The following is an 11,360-nucleotide window of genomic DNA, read 5'->3' as shown; positions in this document are numbered from 1 at the left end:
CAAGTGGGGGCGGCGAGAAAAAAAGGGGGTTGTGATAACCAAGGAGTCTGATGGGGGGGGGCGTAAATCCGCCTTCCTCTTCTTCCGTGCGAAGCGCGAGAGTGAAAGCGAGGGATGTGCGCCTTCCCTTTCCCGCCACTTATTCCACGGAGGGGACACGACGAGAGAGAGAGAGAGAGAGAGAGAGAGAGAGAGAGAGAGAGAGAGAGAGAGATGGAGAGAGAGGTGCTCTCTGTCTCCTACCTTGGATGATAAGGTGTCTTGGGAAGATCTGCGCTAAAGATTGAACCAGAGCGCTGGCGGGAGTCTAGCTGTCTTGCAGAGGAGAGAAAAGAAGGCTGTAGGCTGGAAGGAGACATATTTTGGGGGAAGCAAAAAGCAGGGAGAGGGCGAGGAGCAGCGAGGCAGGATCTAGGGCTGGGGTTGGGGGAGGGGGCTGAGGGGAGACGGGTCGGCTTAGTAAAGTCACAGAAATGAACACGGGTAACCTTTTCCCTTTCCCCGTGCAGGAAATAGCCAAAGGTATTTACATATCTTGGGGAGATTTAGAGCATAAACTCCAAGATCTTGGGTATTTAAGTGTCAGCATCGATTTATTTATTTATTGCTGAGCTGACTGTAACGGACTCAATAACAAATCTAATCATGTATTGCCCTGGAAATATTCTTATGTATTTTCTCCAAAGAATGGCTCGCCATTGCATTTGAATGCCTGCTATAAATATCCATCATATCGAGTAATTACTCTGCAGTGGAGTAAACTAATTTATTAGCGTGAATGTTTATGCGGTTCTCTCTACTCTTCACCCCACTCCCCCTCTGCTCTTAACAGGGGGAGCTTATTACAAATCAAGCCACTCGGATACATCGGTTTAATGAACTCTTTATTCAGGATTTGCTGCAAGAACTTCCAGGCCCCTTGAATCCCTCAGAGCTAAACTTGAAATTATTTGTGCATCTTCGGCTTGAGTGTTTGTCCGCCGTAACTTGTCCAGAGTGAGTGAGAAGCTGGGTGTGTGTGTGTGTGGGTGGGTGGGTGGGGAGGAGGCTAGGGAAGGGTAGGCTAAAGACCACTTGAAATTGGGAAATTACAATTACAGGACTGCCAAACAGAGGGGGGAAAAAAAAACTTCTCTTCCCAGCGGTGGCCAAGGAGGCAAAATATTTGCTTCTCTACAGTATCTTTTGCAGAAGGGATGATGAAAGGGGGCAAGGAGAAGTTACAAAGAGAGGTATTTGAGCTGCCCCCCTGGCTGGGTTTGGGGCACCCCAACTCTCCTTCAGCAGCCCACCCAGTCCCCGCCGCCCCGACCCAGGAACAAAAGGAATGCGTGAGGGGTTTCCAGGAGTTTGCCATAACAAAGGCGCCACCACTGCAGGGCTCGCCCCGCCCCTGGATGAAGGCAAACAAATTCTTGCACTTGTATTAGGGCTTTTAAGACTATAATTGAGCCCGGGGGCGTCTAGGAGAACCGAAAACAGCTCTAGACAGACCTGCGGTTTTATAGCAGTTTTGGCAGTCAACTTCAGCTTGTGCCTGAGCAGACTGGCCGCGGTGGCCCGCCAGCGGGGGATGCCGGCCGCCTCCCCCAGCCCCTCTCTTAATTAGATCGGTGCACCAGACAGAGGGGGTCCCCGCAGGAAAAGACTGGTAAGGGGTGTGAGCCATCCTCACCTAACGTTGCTCCCCGTGTTCTCCCCTCTCCGCCACCTTTCCCTGTAGGGCCCGGCGAGAGGGTGCCGGTCGGTCAGTTTTCACCGGGTGTGCGTGGAAGACAAGGCGAATTTCCGAGGAGACGCTGGCGCGAAGGAAGGCATTCCGGGAGCGGCTGGCAGGGTGATGCCGCCCCGGCTGCATGGGAGCACGGGGTGCCCGGAGGACGTGTGGGGGCGCTGCGGGGACAGTGCAGAAGGAGAAGGGCTTTCGGTGCCAGCAGAAGGCCGGATGCTTCAAGTTCCCCAGCAGGAACCGTAAGGGGAGGGGGGTGCTTAGATGCTCAAGGCTGCACAACATTCGGTCCTCCTGCGCCACTAGCGTTTAAGATCCTGGCGAGGTGAAAATGTCCCCACGGCGGACTACCGGGGCTGGCGAGGGCGTGCGCAGCCCTGAGAGTCGGATCAAGTCTGGGACAAGAAGGGGCGCCAGAGACGTCTCCTCCCTAGCTTTTGACCCTAATCTAATTCCTTGGCTTTGCAGGAGGCCCAGGAAGCCAAGCTGAGCTCACCGGGCTCCTGGGAAAGACCCGGCTGGGGCTGAAGCCGCCGCAGAAGGCCAAGTCCGAGTTCCAATTCTTGAAGAGACCGCGGCTGGCAAGGCTGTGACATTGGCCCCCAGGGGACTGCTTTCCCATGCGCTGTTTTTTCTCAGGAGACGAAACAGTATCTGGCTCATATTTCCTTCCACCGTCACCCCGGAACCCCACGGCAGCTCATACAAGACGCCAAAAATGTTTGGAGGAAGAAAAACAAAGGCAGGAAGTGGCGGCGGCCTGACGGTGCGCGCGCGTGTATCTCCGCAGAAGGGAGGGAGATGGTTCCAGTCTTCTTGTTTTTCCAAACTTCAAGGTCTAGGCCGCCCTCGGCGAGGCCGCCGAGGCCGGGTCGCTCCCCCGCGCAGCCTTTGGAGGTGGCCCACAAGGAGAGAGGCCGGCCGGCGCCCCCGCGGTTGTCAGGCGGAAACGGCGAACGAGGAAATTGGGTTAGCACAACAGACCTTCTCGGTTTGGTTTGGTCCTAAGGGTTGGGCAGGATTGTGTGCATCCTGGCGAGGGCAAGGATCGGTGCACCGGCCTTTCAGCCGCCGTTGCAGGAGGAATCAAGGAATAAAGTGTGTCTAGGCGCGTCTGCCGCCTCTGCTTCTTCTTGTAGCCCCAGGGATGCCGGCAGCAGTGGGCTTGCGGGCAGGCGGCCTTGTGTCCAGGAGGAGGTGACCTCCGCATAGTCTGGGTGTACCCCTCCACATCCCTCCCACCACCCCGCCAAGCTATACCTTTAGCTAGCGCAGTTGTGCAAGGGGAATGGGGTGGGGAGGTACGTTTCCAGGGAAGTCTATGGAGCCACTCAAGCTAAACAGCTCCTCGTTCCAAGGAAGGACGTGGCTCCGGCTGGCTGAGGGGCATGGCCGGTCTCCTAGTTCCCAGGCCTCAGCTGGTGAAGCTGCCAGGCCGCCATCTCCTCTCCTTGGGAGGCAATGGGTGCTCTTTGTCCTAAGACCTCAGGGCTTGCACTTGGAGTCCTCCGAATGCCTGGCGCCCGGTCCCTGCAGCCAAGGCTGCTGTCCCCTACACCCCGCTAGGTCACACCACTCTTAGGCCCCTGCAGCTCCTCTGCTGACCTGCTGCTGGCCTCCTAGGCCCCCCTTCTGGGCTCTGGGGCCTCTCACCATTCCTAGTGTCTCCTAGGTAGTGAGAGCCCCTACTGGGGGCCCAGGAAAGGGACTGGTAGATATGTGAGGTTTCCTGGAATCCCACACCCAACTACTTGTCTTCCTGTTCTTCTATGGGACCCATCGGTGGTGCATTTTCGGGCTGGGTATTCCCAGGCGGGAGCTAGCTTGGGCAGATTTGGGCCCACATGACCAACCTCATCTCCCCGTCTGCAGTTGTTGTTCCCCATGGCTTGCTTCAAACCCAGCCAGTATTCTGCCTCTGCCTTACCTCTGTCATCCAACATGACATTCTCATGACAAAGGCACTCCAAAGACCATTTCAACCCTAGCGACCATATTACACACAGGTGCAAGGGGAAGGAGGACCTGGAGTAGCAACAGAGAGCCTTTGCTGGGGGGAGGGGTGTGCTGGCAACCCTTTCCGAGTAGGAGGGGTGTCCTGTGGTACATCTAGGGAGATGGGTTGCCTGCGATGGCCCAGGAGATGACTCCATTGTATCTGTTCTTAGGGAATGGTTTATTAGCAAATCATGACCGAGCCAGCACATTTTCAGTGCTGCCCAAACACTGATGCATCAGAGGAGAGCCACTCTTGGCAGCACCAGGAGGGGACATCCTCCCCTGGCAGCTCCCCTACCTCCTCCTCAAAGCTGGGGGACAGGTAATGCCTTGAACTTGACCTCAGGGTGGATTCTTGGTCAGACTAGCAAGTTCAGTGGCCCCCTAATGCTTTTAGATCCTGCTGGCCATGGAAGGCTGGGGCACAGGGCTTAAGTGCCTGGCCAATATGGTTATCATTTAGTTTTTAGTGGGTCTCCAACTGATGGGAGAAGTGAAGGCTCTTCCTTTTTTATTTATTTTTATTCTCGTGGGCTTATTAGGGAAGATTTCATTTTTTTTTTCCCTACAGAGTGGGAACAAACGGGGGAGGGAGGAGGCATGGAGGGACACGGAAGGCTGAAGTTGTTTCCCACCATCTGCCTCCCATCCCCTCCTAGCTTCGGAGCAAACGGGTTTCCTGGAGGGCAGACGGTGTCTACAGTAGCGGACAGAAGGGTGGGGGGACAGAAACGGACAGTAGTGGACCATGGCCGTTTCCTGGCCCTGGAGTTGACAGGGTACCCGACCCCTGCACCAAGGGCCAAACTAGGGCAGCTTCAGGTTCGCTCAGGGCCCTTGGTGGCTCACATCCACGGCTCAGGAAGAGCGCCCACCCTCACCCAGCCCTGCCCCCGCAGCCTGCTGCTCCGCCTGCTAGACCCTGCTGCGACCTTACCCATTCCAGCCAAGTCCTCCACGGCTGCTCCACAGCCTCTATGCAGCCCCTGGGGTAAAGTCCAGCCTCTCTCTCGGGGAAAGTGGGGGAGGGAAGAGAGCCTCTCTTGGGTTCACCTGCAGTCGCAGGCTCAGAGACTCGTCAAGGCGAGGCGCGCAGATTTGCCATAGGCCAGCGACTCCCTCCTCGGGGAGCGAAGTGGGCCATTCCTGAGGCCTGTGAATCCAGGGTTTCCTTGAGGGGTCCACCTCACACCTCAGCGCAGATTTCAGACAGGCAAATAGAATCCAGACACCGCGGTCTTTCTGAAGGCCTGATGCGCCCCAGCGGGGTCTCTGCACCCCTATCCTATCCCATTCCCCGCCCCCGGCCCCGCCCGGTCCCTGGTTCCTACCCGGTCTGGGTTGGATCGTGGTCCAGGATGTACAGGCGAGCCCATTCTCTCCGAATAGGCCTCTGGCGGCTCCATCTCCAAGACTGGGGCAGAGCCCACACTACCGGGACGGAGACAAGGCCTGGGCCGTTGCTAGCTGCGGGGCCTCTAGTCCAGTAAGGGCCACCGCGAAGAAGATCGGAGGAGGTCATGCAAAGATCCCAGCCTCCGGGGTCGGTGGGTGTCCAGGCTATCAGAACCCATGGGCGGCGGGAGCGAGTCCCTGACAGTCGTGCGGTTTGCGTTTTCTTTCCTGCGGCCGGCAGGGCCGGCCCTGACCATGGCGGCGGCGGTGGCGGCGCCGAGGACTTGACCTCTACCGACCCAGGAGGAGAGCGCCCTCTGAGCGGCCCGGAGGGGGACGCGTCTGTCTCCGGCTGTCTCGTCCACCCAGTGGCAGCTCGGAGAACCCACGCACACTGCGCGGCTCACCCCATGCCCCCTCCATCTTGTGCACGGCCCGCCGCAGGCCTGCGGCTGGCAAACAAAGCACCCCCGCCGCCACCCCCACCCCTTGTTCTGATCCCGCCGCCTCCCTGGAAAGCTCTAGTCCCCGCTCCAAGCGACCAGGCCCAGAGGCAGGGTCCAGCGGTGCAAGGCCCTCTCCCAAGCCCCCATCTTTCGCCTGCCCGTCCCCCGCTGCCCTCCCGCCAGCGCCTGAGTTCTTTCTTCGGGTGCCATCCAAGTGCTCGTCGGTGCCAAGTTCCCCTTGCGCCCGGTGGGTGCTGGTGCGGCGGCGCTGGGGCCTATAGCCTAGCCCGAGGGTGCAGCAAGCTCCAAGGCCGCTCCCAGCCCAAGTGCGGAACGCAGTTGTAGGCTCGGCGCGCAGCCCCGGCCACGGGCGTCTACAACTCAGGCCCTAAGTGCCCTATTCGCTTGGGGCGCTCAGGGAGCCCCCATCCCACCCCTCAGCTCCGGGCGCTGAAGGCGGAAGTGTTTGCTAGAGAAAAACACGGTTTCTTTTCAGCCCGTCTGAAAACCCCTTTTAGAGAAAATGCTCCTGTCAAGTTTTATTTCCCGTTGCAAACCACCTTCCACGCTGCCAAGAATTAAGACCGGGAGAGATTAAATACCCGATTATTCTCCTGGGGAGGGCGGGGCGGGGCGGAAAAGGGGGCACCCGCACAAAACCCTCAGTCTCCATCACCGGCGCTCCAGGGGAGAGCTGCCACGAAGCCCGCTCGGTCTGCGGTGACGTCAGCCTTAGCTGCGGGCGACCCTCCCGCAGCAGCCCCGGCCCTGCAGCGTGCGCCGGGCGCGCCATCCGGGGTCCCGGCTTCGGCCTCTGCTAGCGTTCTTGCTGCCGCATGCCCCTAACCGGTCCACAAGCCTAGTCCCGACCGGAGAATCGCGCCTCCGTGGCGACCCCCAGCGCTCTTCGGGTTCCCCGGCAGCGCTTCTCGCATGTGTCTTGCCCCGCGCCCCTGGGCGCGGCACCGAGCGGCGATCCCACCGCGGCTGGGCGATTTCCGCGATGCGGTGGGTGCCGCTGCGAACTGAGCACAGAAAAAATTCAGGGTGGCAAGGGCCTAGGTTGCCTCAACCGAGGGACTTACTCTGCGCCAGCGTCCTTTTTGCCCTTCCCTTGAACATAAAATAAAATAGAAAGCAAGCCGGTGTCCGGCGTGGGTCGGCGCTGATGGACGCGAGGCCTGAGCGGACATTTTGGCCGAGCCTGAAGCTGGCTGTTACTGACCCGGCGGCGGCCGAGCGGAGGAAAGCTTAATTAGCATGCCTGTCTTAAAACTTGCGCATAAATCTCCTCGGGGCCTATGGGATAAGGCTCCATCTTTGCTTATGAAAAATGGGACGTGGGCAACTCGCTGCACATTTGTCTGAATTCTCCAGGTCTCGGGCTGCTGACACGCATTTGATCAAGTTTAGAGGAATGTGCGTAAATCAACAAGCCCCTCGCAGTGTCTCCCCAGCAGAGGACCGCCAAGTCCACCAGAGGACCGCCAAGTCCACCAGGGCGCCTCTAACCCACTGACTCGGCGACCTCAGCCAGAGCTCTTACACCCGGGATTCGCAGAGAGAGGACAAGGGTGCGGTGGGGAGCGAGACAGCCGCGTCTTCACCAAACTCCCGTGAACCAAGGCGGGCAGCAGAGCGCAATATGCCCGCATTATTGGGCAGTGTGGTCCGGGTTCATGCTGAGAGCCGCCCTCCCACGAATGTCTCACCCCCCAGCTAGACTGTGCTCCCTTGTGCTGAATCTTAAGAAACCATTTCAATAAGATTGCATTTTTTTTTTCAAAAAATAAATAATTTCCTCCCCGCCCCTTACATTTTTTTTTTTTTATCCTTTCCCTTTCTGTTCAAACATTTTTTTTGAACAGATAGTTTCGGGTCTGCATCAGGTATAAATAGTAGTGAAATGCACAATGGCATTTTACAATCATCCATTTAGAATAACGTCATAAATTTGACAGTAGTAAGAGCAGATGGAAAAAGCAAGTTTTTTAAAAAGTCTCATATTTATAATTTTAAAAATTCAAGCAGAGTTTCCTTTTTAGAAAAAAAAAATAACCTTTCAAGCAGGTTTCTCAGAACACTGTTCGTGACGGGTCAGCGTTGTGTCTGACTCTCCCTATTTTTCCAAGATGAGGGTGGCACCCTCCCGGATACCTTGTGGTCCTCCCCCGCCCCAAAGTTTTGTCACTGATTCTACCGGGACGTGAAGGAGTCTACCCACAACCGCCTTGCATTATCTGGTAGACGGATGAACATTTTAAATAAGAGTGGAGTTAGACGCGATTATCACCATCACCATCATTTTAGGACTGTGGTGGGAGGGAGGGTGGTTGAAAGCTCTTTCTTCTGTTATAAAAGGTTCAAAAACAGGAGGGAAAGCATGGGGGGGGGTGCATTTAGAGGCTGCTACTTTACCCAGGGTTGCGGTGCAGGGTGGCGCCTTGGCGAGAACCGAGTCCGGTGGCTGCGGAGCTGTTGCTGCCTTGGGCCTGGGCTTGAGGCTCACAATCTTTCTCACATCTAAAGCAAAATATTTCTCTTCGGAGGAAGAGCGTCCCGCTGGCTGCTCTGAGCTGCTTTAACACACAGTGTGCTTGGAGGAGGGTTGTGCCAAGGCTGCAGACATTTTGAGAGCCCCTGTGCTGTGGTGTAGTGCGAGAGGTGGGGAAGACTCCACTCCGGGAGTTGAGTCTGCAGCTCTGTGTCCATCTCAGGGCTGGGAGTCCTTGGGGGCAGCCTCCGCAGGCTGTCTCCTAGCAGGCCGCTGGCTCCGTGTGTGCGTCCTGAGACCATCCTCCTTGGAGGCAGTTAGAGCTTCTCTCCTTTCCACAAGTCGCTGTTCGGGCAAGGCCAGACAGCTTTTTCCATCAGCAGCATTTGTCACCAAGTGATGTTATGTTCCAAGAAAATGAGCATTCATGATGACGCTCCTCCCGGAGAGACACAAGGAGGAATCTGCAACTCGAAATTCTGTACATCCCCAAGGCCACAGGCTCCACCAGCGTTTGACGAAAACACGCTGGCTCCCGGCATTTTCGGTATAAAAAAGTACATAGGTTATTTATGGCTCTGAACACAGCACTCGATGTGTTGTCGGAGGGAGGGGTTGTCAATGAACGGTAGATGTAATACTTAGCAATCTATATTTGATGGTGGTTGTTAATATTAAACACATTTACTCCTGCCACAAATCAAATAGCCAGAGAAGATGGCATACTGCCTGAGGCGGTACTCAGCGCTCACATCTCCAGGGGAAGTCTCCCCACGCCTCCATACTCTGCAGGTCATTCGGTGGACAGGAGCTCCTGAAATTTCTACTGACCTCTTGAGGGGTGGGTCTCTTTCAATTTCTGAAAATGTAACCCTAGAACCCCTAGAGTCAGCGAGACGTCCACAACTTTTATTTGCCGTAAAGACTCCCTGATCGCTCTAATTAGGATAGCAGGACCACCTTGGGGGGGTGCGCCAAGGAAGCCTGGTGACTTAGGGAGCCCTCCTGGGCTGTGGCAAGAAAAGCTACAGCTTTCAAAGCAGACCTGCAGAAACACAATGCTGTGCAAGGCGCGAGACGTCAAATGTGGACGTGAAAGAAAAGGGCAAGATTTCACAGTCAAGTACATTTTGTACCTCCACTCTAGAAATCACGTTAAATTACAAACATGTCATCAGCCATGAATGAATGATACCATATCTGTACAGACTCTACAAACTTATATACAAGCACACACAAGCACTGGGATGCAAATGTATACATGTATACACACAGATGATACATTCACATATATACAGGCACAGGTATAATTTACATATATTCAAATGTGCTTCATGTGAAGCTAGAGAAATAAGTACTAAAATCTCCAAAAACAAGTCCAGGGGCTAAGAGTTCGCTCCCTCTCAAGTCCCTTGAAGCTGAAGAATTACAAGGAGGCTTGTCAACACCAGGTGGCGCCCTTGATCTACTAATCCAGCCGAGACCAATTCATGAGCTGTCAAAAGTCAAGGTCACAAATTGTCTTTTTTTTCCCCCCTCAAGGTCAAGGTTTAAGGCCTTTCTTAGTCCTGTCATTTCAACAAATATCACAACCTGCCCTCTAAAACACAGGCAGACCCAATGGCAGATTTTTAAAATACGGCAGCCGGGGTGTTGCTGAGGCTAAACAACTGTTTTTCATTTTCCACAGGGAGCCTGGAAATTCACCCTATCTCTGCGTTCTCCCTTTAAGGATGCATGCCACTACAATCACCTTAATGCACTTACAGTGTTCAGGACCTTAGTTGGGAGGGGTTTTTCCCTTTCCTTAACAAAGTGGTAGCATTAAAAAAAATAAGAATCGAGAAGAATGGTCCACGGTTTGTTTAAGACAAACCTGTTCCTTTTCTTTCCGTGTGGTGCACACTCGGCACAGCAAAGTCACGAGTGTGTCTTTTAGACTCTACTGCAGTGACTACCGTGCAATAGGGAATACCGCTCTATCATTACCTATAGAGGCAACTTTTTTTCCATGTTTACTAGAAGTACTTAAACGCAGGTGCAAAGGTACTTGTTCACAGTGTGCCCAGGATCTGTATTTACAAGATAGCAATAATTGTGAATATTGAACAAAAACCAATGTGCTGGTTGAAAACAACTGTTGGATTGAAAATGTGCTATGAAGTGGGATCCCTGTACTTTCTAAGGTGGTCTCCACGACATGATAAATGGAGAGAGAGGGAAAAAAAACCCACAAATTCCTTTGTGGGTCTAAACGGAGCATTTACACATGCAGACACTTCGGGGTAATAGTTTTCATGATGAATTTTCTAAAAGAGAGAAAAAATGTTTTTTTTTTCCCCCCAGCAAAATGTGTAGCAAATATTGGAGAATGTCAACTTGAGTGAAGGAGAAAAAAAATTGTGTTCTGAACCAATGCCCATCATGGCTCCGTGAGAACTGCCATCAAGAGATCCAGTGGATTCTCTGAAAACTGAAATATTTAAAATACCCAGTTCTTGGGAGGAATGGCTGCTGTTGCAGCAGTGAATACAGAATCCAAGTCTTTCTCTTTCCTTTCACACACACACAGCTTGTTAGAAGCAATGAGAACTTACTTGCGAAGAATCAGGCCAACTTGGGGTTCCCTCTCAGCCTTAGGGGCTCGAAGCGTCTATTCCAGGACAAGCAGTCCTTGGAAGAGCAGACTCTCTCCTTCCTCCTTTTGCAATAAACAGTCCAAACTTACTCAGTACGTTCTCCCCTCTCCCCTAAATCTGCACATGGAAACAGCTTTGAGGTGGATTTTTTTTTTCTGTGCAGAATATAGCATGATAGGAAGTTCTTTACAGATTTACCTGAGCAGGCACTTAACATGCAAAGGGGATGACAGCTCAGACAGACACGCAGATGCTCACAACAGCTTCTTCCTTGCTTTTTTGTAACCAGCGTTCCAATGACTAACCCTCTAAGACAGTGCCCTAAAAGATAGCGGCCACACAAATACTTACAAGATCTCAGTAAATACGTAACTCTGGTGAAATTGCATATTTGGGGAGGAGGGGAGCAGGCGTCTGCCTTTAGAGTTTGTCATTTAAGCATCTTGTTGGGGTTGGCGGAAGAAGTGGCGGTCTTGTTCTTGACCGTCTCTTAAAGTTGTTAAAAAGTAGCAGTAGGTGCAGCAGAAGGAGCTGTAGGTTCCACTGAAGAGCCAGGGGTCGCCCTGGGTGAGCGCAGCATGGCGGTCTCCCTTTTCCATCCTTCAGTTATGGTCTGGCGTCCCCGCGACCCTCACCTGGGTCAAGCCTCCGCTTCGGAA

Source organism: Ochotona curzoniae, unplaced genomic scaffold (genome assembly GCF_017591425.1).
Source record: "Ochotona curzoniae isolate NIBS_2020 unplaced genomic scaffold, NIBS_Ocur_1.0 scaffold_3835, whole genome shotgun sequence".
In the NCBI taxonomy this organism is placed as follows: domain Eukaryota; kingdom Metazoa; phylum Chordata; class Mammalia; order Lagomorpha; family Ochotonidae; genus Ochotona; species Ochotona curzoniae.
Note: the sequence above shows the minus strand (reverse complement) of the source record.